The sequence below is a fragment of the Lactuca virosa genome, chromosome 1 (assembly GCF_052849685.1).
Source record: "Lactuca virosa cultivar CGN04683 chromosome 1, Lactuca_virosa_CGN04683_v6, whole genome shotgun sequence".
In the NCBI taxonomy this organism is placed as follows: domain Eukaryota; kingdom Viridiplantae; phylum Streptophyta; class Magnoliopsida; order Asterales; family Asteraceae; genus Lactuca; species Lactuca virosa.
Genome location: NC_136426.1, coordinates 22,891,700 through 22,902,495, shown reverse-complemented (window position 1 = coordinate 22,902,495; position 10,796 = coordinate 22,891,700).

The window sequence follows — 10,796 nt, the reverse complement described above, 5'->3', positions numbered from 1 at the left end:
CTTTCCAACAGTCTCCCACTTGGAAAAGTCATCAACTATATGAGGACCAATACTTCTCCAATAATCAACAAATATTTAGCCATCTAATGCAACTACCAAACTCTTGATCTAATCAAGATTCAACCCTTAGATAAGTGATCAACCATCCCTTCATTCTATGATATCTATATGAGCTCGAGACATGGATAATGGTTAATCTCAAAATGCAAGATTATGGTTCGCGATATAGATTTGTGATGACTGCATCTGACTACTAAATTGAACACATCAATTCCAGTCAGGCCTCAACCAAGCACTGTAGATGTCAGCACCAAATCATCGACGGTCCCATAGATATCGGTTCTCCTATTAAGGTAGAAGGAACAAATAAACTTTGACTACATAGTTTTTATCTACTTCCTAATGTCACACATGGACATACCCTTTATATTACCAGTTACGGATAACGTTGGAGTAGACCAATGCATAACATAATCGTAGAGCAAAACCCCACATGTATCTAGGTTTGAAGAATAAAAGATATTATCGTCTTAGAATTACTTGTGACTATATCCATGAAGTAATCTCTAAGAGACGGTTGGTCTAATAAATAAATCTCTATTAAGTACTCATGAATGTTAGCGTAATCTCTCTGATATGTCCAATCACTATGGACAATATACTAATGCTCATGACAATCTTGAATCACTACTTACTTCCAAGAGTATGAGCGAATGTGGACATTTGAGTAAATTAATACTCGGGAAGTGGGTTCCAAACTTGAAAAATGAGAACACAGTAATAAGTTAATTGAAATGACTGATCTCCATCATATATTAAGATCTCCAGTTAATAATCGCCAAATAAAATTAACACTTATACTGCTTACGTTCTCATGTTTAAAACAAACTAATCTAAGAGTGTTTGAGCCAATTCATTAGAAAATCTAATGCCTCTTGACTTTGTCTAACTGTTAGACTTGGTCAGTGACATTGGCTTATGTAATGGATAGACAAGATTATCTTTCGATATGAGTTATTGACTATGATGTCTTTACATTTGACTCACTATCAAATTGTTGGTACTTACTGAGTATGTGTCTTGTGAGCTTGTGTGATTTGGGATCCATACTCGAGGTAAGTTCACCCTTAAAGTCAAAAACAAACTTCAAAAGGACCACCAATGATTGAATTTCAACAAAGATGTCACTAATGAATCTCTTTTAATCAAATTGTTTTCTTTCCAATTTAAACAACTGCAATATACTCTAAATTTGGTAAATCCACTATGGTGTATTACTTGGTACTCTTCCAAGCTAATACATCACCATTTATTAAAAGCATGAATTCTGACTTGGAACAAAATCGTCTTTATCTATATAGCACTTAGCATGAATGTAATCTTCACAATGACCTCTTCTGTACCGTCAAGATCCTTTCCTCTGTCCTCCTAGGACACTTAAGAAAGTTCTTGATCTTTATTTGTTAATTCTTGCCAAAATTGATCTGATCCAACTTGTCGTGCCCAAAGCATACGAGTCATCAGATATGATACATGTCATGGCATATATGATCGATCCCATAGCAGAAGCATGTGGGACATGACTCATAACCTTTAGATCAATAGTAGAACTAGGACATCAGCATCGCTCAATGTCATGCCATATTAAGCATGAACTCATTTTTGAGTTCTGTATGTCGAGTTTCCTCAATATTCTATGTACTTTGGCTTAATCCAACGAATGAGTTTGATATATCTCCATAGATCCTTATTATGTACATGTTTTTGTATCTCCCATGTATATCATAGAGAAACATTTCTCATACCAAGCCAAGTTTTTACACTTGCTAAGTTAGAACACAATTTCCTATGGATCGTAAATTATCTATGTACAATACAAGGGTGACTAGAATTCTCCCACTAGCATTGACATATATATGGTTTATCTATGTTTCTTGAAATTCAAAATCCTTGAACTTTCTTATTAAAACAAAGATTCCAATTACTCCCACTAGCTTTGACATATATATGGCTCATCTTTATTTCTCGAAATTCAAACCCCTTGAACTTTTCTCATTGAAACAAAGATTCCAATTATGAGATGCTTGTTTTATTAATAAATGAACTTCTCAAGCTTACACATCCTTCACAACCTAACTTGGTTTGATTATATGTCTATTCCTATCCATGCTTGTCTCTTCTTGAAGATCCACTTATACCTAATGGTTAAGGCCAAGTCCTTGATCTACCAAGTTTTCACATACATGGATTGAATCTCGCTCTCCATGTTCTCCTTCCATGTAGTGGCATTTAGGGCCTACCATATCTTCCAATAGCTGGTACACTCTGATTGCTCCATACCAGTGACTCATTTACCTCAGTAATATAAAATCTTATATAAATAGGCATATGGCGTCCTCTATCATATCTATAAGGAAGAGTTGGAAATATGTGTTGGATTAGATGTCTAAGCCCATAACTACAATTGGTATATACTTGAATTGATAGTAACACAATCCTTTTGGGTTGCCCTCAAGACTAGCAACTAGATAAGATGATTTTTGGAGAGAGAGGTCGATTTATTATTTGATTAATAAATTGAAATAAATAATTTGTTAATATATTATGAGAATAATATATTAATTAGAAATAGTAATATTTAATCAGAAATTAATTAGAATTTATTTTGGGATTAAAAGAGTTAATTGAAAATACAGGGATTGAAGTGCAATTATACAATAGATGAGCAAGAGGCATTCTAGAACCCTCCATAATGCATGGACGGTTTCTTGAAACCTTAAGGTTTCTAGAATTATCCCTGGTGGATAATCAGGACGGTGGATAATTACCCGGTTTAAGATAATCTTGGATTTGGGCTTATCTAGGGTTTCCTGACTGCACTATAAATAGGACCTTAAACCTAGACTTTTCGGCCACCTGTTATTGTGAAGAGCCAGTCGAATTTTCTAGCCTCCCTCATCTCTCTCAATCTTCTTCCTTTGCTTGTGTTGGGTGTGAACCACTAGAGGCACGACATCTGTGGCGCTTGCTCTCAAGGCATCAACAACACAAGTTTTTCATTGTTATTAGTCAATGGCAATCAAGGTATGTTTCTCCTAACCCTATTTTTTATTTTAAAAAATATGCTAGTTGTTCTAGGATTTCTTATTTTTTGTTCAAAGTTGTATTTTCAATTATAGAAAACATAGATCAAGTATTAGGGTTGCATGCACACATAGGAATTATATGTTTTGCATAATACCCATAAATATGTCAGTTTCCTCAATACCTCTTTCAATCTCGAATTGAATGCTAGGACCAACTTTAAGTTCTTCGTTGGTTGACTCTTGAATCTTACCAAGATCAATGTGGCTCCCACTAGCCCTTTTGGAAATCAGATCCCTCTCTTGGAAGACTGACCTATGAGGAACATGCACTTTTTCTCAGAAGAATTGTTAAACAATTATCCAAAATGCTTGATGGGTTCTCCAACGAGATAACACATCTCTATTATAAGTTCTAGATTGTTGAGTGCTTCACGACGACGTAAGCCTCATAATCGTAGACTCACATATGTGCATGCGAGGTGTGAAACTCACTTCACATAGAAAAGAGTGTTTCAATAACCTACTTAGCTGGTACAAGACCAAAGGATTTCTCGTAACACTATTCATGGTACAATCCACGAATTGTTAGCAAGCATACTGTGACTCATCTAGTATGAAATTTGTAACGTCTGGTTCCTGGTACACATTTAAATTATTAATTTATTAATTTTTATGCAGGAACTCGACGAGTTGGAGACCCCAAACTTGTCGAGTAGGGATTGGTTTTGGACGCGGGCTTTGAAGTCTACTCGACGAGTTGGAAGCCTCAACTCGACGAGTAGGGCTGCCACAATGAAACCCTAATTTCGGGGTTTTGCATCCTTTTTAAGCATCTTAATCCATTTATGCCAACCTCATTTACAGCCTCCAAGTCCCAAAACCTAGATCCAGAAACCCTAATGAAATTGTGAGCTTGTGAGCCATCTTTGAGTGAAGCTTTGTGTGTTTGAAGGTTGAGGAAGAAGAAGAAGCTAGACGATTCAAGAGGAAGCTTGTAGATCCAGAGACTCCTTTTCATTCTCATCATTTTCTGGTAAGCAAGTCTTAAACTTGCTAAATAACTTCTTAGATCTCTTTTTTATTATCTATGGGGGGTTTTGGTCCAAGAATCTTGATCTTTGGGTTATGGACATCCCAAGTGAGTATATCATCAGATCTGGAAGCATGAAGGGATTTCATGGTATAAAGGTGCAAACTTTATGGCAATTGAAGCCCCATGCAAGCTATAGGATGTCCTTTTGGCCTTTTAAGCTCCAAAAGGCCATGCATGGAGTGAAAGGAGGAAGCTTTACGTGTTCATGTAGTGTTTAGGGTCTAGATCTCTGTTTGTATGCCTTATTTTGGAGTATGGATGACTTATGGACCAAGATCTAGGTCCTAAAGAGTTAGGGTTTTAGCTAGATTCTTCAAATAAGGGTATTAACGGGTAAAGTTGGAAACTTTGCCCTTAAAAGGACATTTTCAGTGTGTAGAAGAAGCATGAGGCTCAGATCTGGAGAGTAGGGGCTTAATTCATTTGGATGGCCCAAACAGACTAAGGAACTCGTCGAGTCCATAGAGGAACTCGGCGAGTTGAGTTGATTTGTCCCGATTTTGAATAAGGTAGAACTCGACGAGTTGACTCGCTTTATCACGACTACGAGTAACATGGGAACTCAACGAGTCAGGGGGATGACTTGACGAGTTGGATCGCGATTTCAGGATTTCTGATTTATGGAACTCAGTGAGTTGATGGATCAACTCGGCGAGTTGAGTCAACCCAGAATGTTGACTTTGACCATACTGTTGACTTTGACCAGGGGTAAAATGGTTATTTTACCCTAAGAAGGATTATGGGATTTTGACTACGTGTTATTGTGTTAATGATAGCTGGGGAGTCGTTGGAGCAACTGTTAGAGATTCCTCACCGCGAGATTTCACAGCCAGCTTTGCGAGGTGAGTGTCCTCCTAGGAATGGGTCTAAGGCACCAATATCGGCCCGTTTATGTATGTTGGCATGTGTCGGACTACGGTCCGATGTCGAGCAGTGCCCGATGTAGGCTTATGTGTTTATATGTGTTTCTGGACTTCGGTCCGATGTCAGGGAAAGCCTGAGGAATGTTTATATCTTCTGGACTTCGGTCCGATGCCGGGCGGGGCCCGAGGAATGTTTATATATTTATGTCATGTGCTTGTTATGTATTATGTTGATATGTATACCGAGCTTTGCTCGATGCCGGGCGGGGCCCGTTTCCGACCTTCGGTCCGATGCCGAGCGGGGCCCGATGCCGACGGGGCCGATGCGGACTTCGGTCTGATGTCGGGCGGGGCCCGATGTAGAGGGAAAGGCCCGATGTTATGTTATGTGATTATGTGTATGGTATGTGGTAGTTTGGGGAGACTCACTAAGCTTTGTGCTTACAATTTTCACTTTTGGTTTCAGGTACTTCTGCTAGTAAGGGGAAGAGCTCGGGATGACTGTATTGCATACATCACAACGTTTAGCCTGGGATGATTTACTCTGATATTTAGACATGTGGTTTTGATACAGTGTTTTGATATATTTTGACAGATGTTATGATCTTTTGAGATACATGACTTATGGTTTTTATATGATGTTTGGATGACTATGGTTTTCTTAATGATTTAAAACGAATTATTGGACTGTATTTTTGGAGTGTTACAAGTTGGCATCAGAGCCTTGGTTTGAGGGATTTGGGCACACTCTCGGGTGTGTCTGAACTCAAACTAATGACTTGGCATAAAAATTTTCAAAGGAAAATCATTTTTATAAACAGAAATTTTAAAAGTACAAAGAATTTTGAAAAGAGAAAAAGGGTGTGGTGCATGCAATCAGCCAATCTTAAGCAAGTACTCCCAAATTACCCATACGAGTTTATGATATGATATGTTTATGAGAACTGCATGCTAGATTAGGGCTAAGGATCTAGGAAGGATGTCTTATGTGCCTGTTATATGTATATGAGCTTTATGAACTGCATGCTTGTACCGAATATTCAGTGATATGATGGCCTGATTAGGATATGCTTGATTATGTTTACTCAATGCTCGAATGCTGCTTGCTAACTAGTAAACGCATATGTTAAGTTACATATTACGAGGACTAAATAATTTCAGACGGTTATGTTTAGCTCTATTTCGCAGCTCTTGTTTGACTCCAACCATTGTAGGGTAGGACCTCTCATTCGAAGAATTATCTGGTCCTAGTGATATGTAATAGTATTCGTGAGCTAGTTAGAGGTAGATAGAAGGGACTTCTTATGCAGCTGATGGCGGAGAGTGGGTTGGTTATTAGCGTGAGAACAATAATAGCAGTAGAAGGGACTTGGTGTAGTCAAGGCGGTTCTTGAGGAAAGTACGGATAGATGTGGAAGATAGTATGGGCCCGTACTACTAAAAGCAGAGGATCCGTACTCGAATCAAGGAAGGCTGAGATGAATCCAAAGAACTTTTAGTGTGTGTAATCCATCGAGTTATGATGAGTATTCTGATGTTTGTTATGGTGTATTTTCAGAATGGTGACGCTACGCACTAGATCAGTCGGCACTTCGGGAGCCGGTGAGGGATCAGGCTTGGGCTCTAAAGCCGAGCAGCTTGATGAGCAGACGAGAGCGTTCATCTCATCTGAGATCACGCGCAACATTTTAGACCAGACTCCTGTGATCTTTGGCACGATCAATGAGGGTATCCTGAAGATTCTTGATGAGAGGTTTAGTGCTTTCCGCACTGAGATGGCGGCCATGCTAGGGGCGCACACGATGACTTTCAGGGAGTTACGAGCTTGCAGAGCTCCAGACTGTCATGGGGCTCGGGACCCCATTGCTGTCAGTAGATGGTTGGCTGATGTAGCCAACGCTTTCCGTACGAGCAGATGTCCCAAGGGGGACAAGGCCCGACTTGCTTCCTGTCTTCTGAAGGACATAGCACATGGCTGGTGGGAGGAGGTCGGACATGCCATTGGTGATGATGCAGATCTTGATGCTATGACTTGGAGTGACTTTTCGGCCAGGTTCTGGGCCGAGTTTCCACCTATGATCGAGGTGCAACAACTTGCTAGGGAGTTCCAGGATCTCGAGCAGACGACTGAGACAGTGGCGGAGATCACCGCGAAGTTTAGGAAGAGGGCCCTTCTCGTTCCTCAGTACGTGGCGGACGAGGAAATAAAGAAGGCCCGATATCATGAGATGTTGCGGAGTGACATCCGCCAGTTTGTGAGTCGATCCAGCTGCAATACGCTGGAGGATATGATAGCGAGGGCTCGTGAGAGAGAGATTGATTTAAAGATGGAGAGGAAGAGGAAGCCAGAGGCGGTGTTTGACGTGGAGGGCTCGGACAAGAAGCCCAAGGTATCAGATCACCGATCGAGGAGCCAGCAGGGTCGCAGCTGATGTGGCAAGTGCGGTAAGTTGCACGAGGGGGCGTGCAGGGCGGGTAGTTTGGGTTGCTTCAAGTGGGCCGAACTAGGCATATGAGCAGGGATTGTACTGCTACCACCACTACCACCACCGTATCTAATCTGATTTGCTTTCAGTGCAATCAGAGGGGCCACAAGAGGTCCCAATGTCCGAGTTTAGCAGCAGAAGGGAAGGTGGCGGCACCCGCTCCTGCTACGTTGAGGATTACAGAAGACCGACAATGCCGGACAGAGGCGCCAGTGGCGAAGAGCAGGGCCTTTCAGCTGACAGCGGAGGAGGCACGTGTAGCTCCCGACGTGGTGACGGGTATGTATCTTCTCCTTATCTCTTTATTTAAGTTGATTATTGATGATGTTTATATGTTTTGTTATAGGATCGTTCCTTGTGAACGACATATCTGCTCTGGTATTGTTTGATTCGGGAGCTACCCAATCTTTTGTGTCACTTGCGCTCAGTAAGCGATGATAGGGTATTAGCTAGATTCTTCAAGTAAGGGTATTAATGGGTAAAGTTGGAAACTTTTCCCTTAAAAGGACATTTTCAGTGTGTAGAAGAAGCATGAAGCTCAGATCTGGAGAGTAGGGGCTTAATTCATTTGGATGGCCCAAACAGACTAAGGAACTCGTCGAGTCCATAGAGGAATTTGACGAGTTTAGTTGATTTGTCCCGATTTTGAATAAGGTAGAACTCGATGAGTCTTAGGAGGGACTCGAAGAGTTGACTCGCTTTATCACGACTACGAGTAGCATGGGAACTCGACGAGTCAGGGGGATGACTCGACGAGTTGGATCACGATTTCTAATTTATGGAACTCGGCGAGTTGATGGATCAACTCGGCGAGTTGAGTCAACCCTAAATGTTGACTGTGACCATATTGTTGACTTTGACCAGGGGTAAAATGGTCATTTTACCCTAAGGATTATGGGATTTTGACTAAGTGTTAATGTGTTAATGACAGCTGGGGAGTCGTTGGAGCAGCTGTTAGAGATTCCTCACCGCGAGATTTCACAGTCAGCTTTGTGAGGTGAGTGTCCTCCTAGGAACGGGTCTAAGGCACCAATGTCGGCCCGTTTATGTATGTTGGCGTGTGTCGGACTACGGTCCGATGTCGGGCAGTGCCCGATGTAGGCTTATGTGTTTATATGTGCTTCTGGACTTCGGTCCGATGTCAGGGAAAGCCTGAGGAATGTTTATATGCTTGATGTTTTTGTGATTCTTGCGTGTGCTTGTTTATATGTTCTGGACTTCGGTCTGATGCCGGGCGGGGCCCGAGGAATGTTTATATATTTATGTCATGTGCTTGTTATGTATTATGTTGATATGTATACCGAGCTTTGCTCGATGCCGGGCGGGGCTCGTTTCCGACCTTCGGTCTGATGCCGAGCGGGGCTCGATGCCGGCGGGGCCGATGCCGGACTTCGGTCTGATGTCGGGCGGGGCCCGATGTAGAGGGAAAGGCCCGATGTTATGTTATTTCAGTTTTGGTATCAGGTACTTCCGCTAGTAATGGGAAGAGCTCGGGATGACTGCATTGCACACACCACAACGTTTAGCCTGGGATGATTTACTCTGATATTTGGACATGTGGTTTTGATACAGTGTTTTGATATATTTTGACAGATGTTGTGATTTTTTGAGATACACGACTTATGGTTTTTATATGATGTTTGGATGACTATGGTTTTCTTAATGATTTAAAACGAATTTTTGGACTGTATTTTTGGGATGTTACAAAATTAATCAATGATTTGTATCTTTATCCAACTAACACTTCCAGTGGTAGTGTTATGGGTGGAGATATCTCGTGAAACTCTTTCACAGTTACTTAGCTGATCGATAAAGTTTGGACTGAGATTCTCACTATGAGTGTCTCATCCTATTGCCTAGTTGATTCTTAACTTCGCTTTCTGAGAGCTCTAAACACCTGAAAGGTTCTAGACTCAAGTTCATACGAAGTTGTTCGTACCATGTATGGTGGTTTATCTGAACGGTCCATTAGTGCAAACTAATTTCAATAGATATTCACATCACCCAGTGATGTATTCATCATCTATCTTGATAAAAAATATTTGAATTTATCATGAGACTCCAGGTCAAATGATATCTAAAATCCGATCCAATTGGATACTTGGTAATGCATTTCTAATTAATGTATCCAAGACTACGATTCCACAAATACATTTCACTCAAACCTTTTAGATGTATTTGAATTCGTACGTATTGTGATTAATCTGAACGATCCATTAGGTAAACTAATTTCAACAGATATTCACACAATAATACATCTTATTCAAATATTTGAATCAACTTTGAACTATTGTTACTATACTTGCTTCACAAATTTAATGACTTTATTTTAACATGTTAGAATGCTCCACATTTAAATAATTCAAGTCTATCTCATCAATCATAGTATAAACAATTTCAATTATAATACCATAGAATAAACATTTGGGAGAGTTGTCTTTTGATCCCATGAGTAGTAGCAAGGGCTTGACTTTCATGATCAAATTATCTTCTCCATGTTGCAGTCTCCTTTTTTCTTTTTATTCACTGCACGTTCTTGCAAATGTGAGTACATAATCCTTAGTAAAATACTCAAGGTTTAGAAGTAATGTTCTGATGGCATTATTAATCCATATATTTTATTGAACACCAAACATGGGAGAACTAGTTATCTTTTGATCCTATGGAAAGTAGCAAGGGCTCCTCATCCATGATCAAATTTAACTTCTTCATGTTTCAGTCCTTTCACCTAAAATATATATATATTAGGCATGTATGCTTTCTAAGTCCTTTCTTGTTATGGAAACGAATAGCTATCAGTACATGTATCAGAATAAGTCTTCCTTTGTCCTAGGTATTTGTGCCTAGATTAGGTATACCAACACTAATCGCCTTTTAAACCATTGGAAATTGGCTTTCTTCATATTGGCATTTCTATTCATGATATTAAATTTGTGGGGGTGTTTTAATGTTTGAGTTTCTATGATTGTCCATGTTAGTTTCAAAAAGAAACCTCAACATGCTACACAACTCATTCATGGGCATTCCAAGTTGTTCATATCAAATCAGAATGAACTGATTATATGTACATCTCAACTAGTTGACTAACTCTAGTCAACTCCTAACTCAAGGAAATTCCATTTTACTTTAATATATCAGTTTACAATGTACATTTGATAACTGCTCTTTCTAACAATTTATAATGCAATCTTTGGAGTAACCTAGGAAGAGCTTTATCAAAGGCATGACCTTTCCTTTCGTTTATGAGAACTATTCCCAAACTACGAAT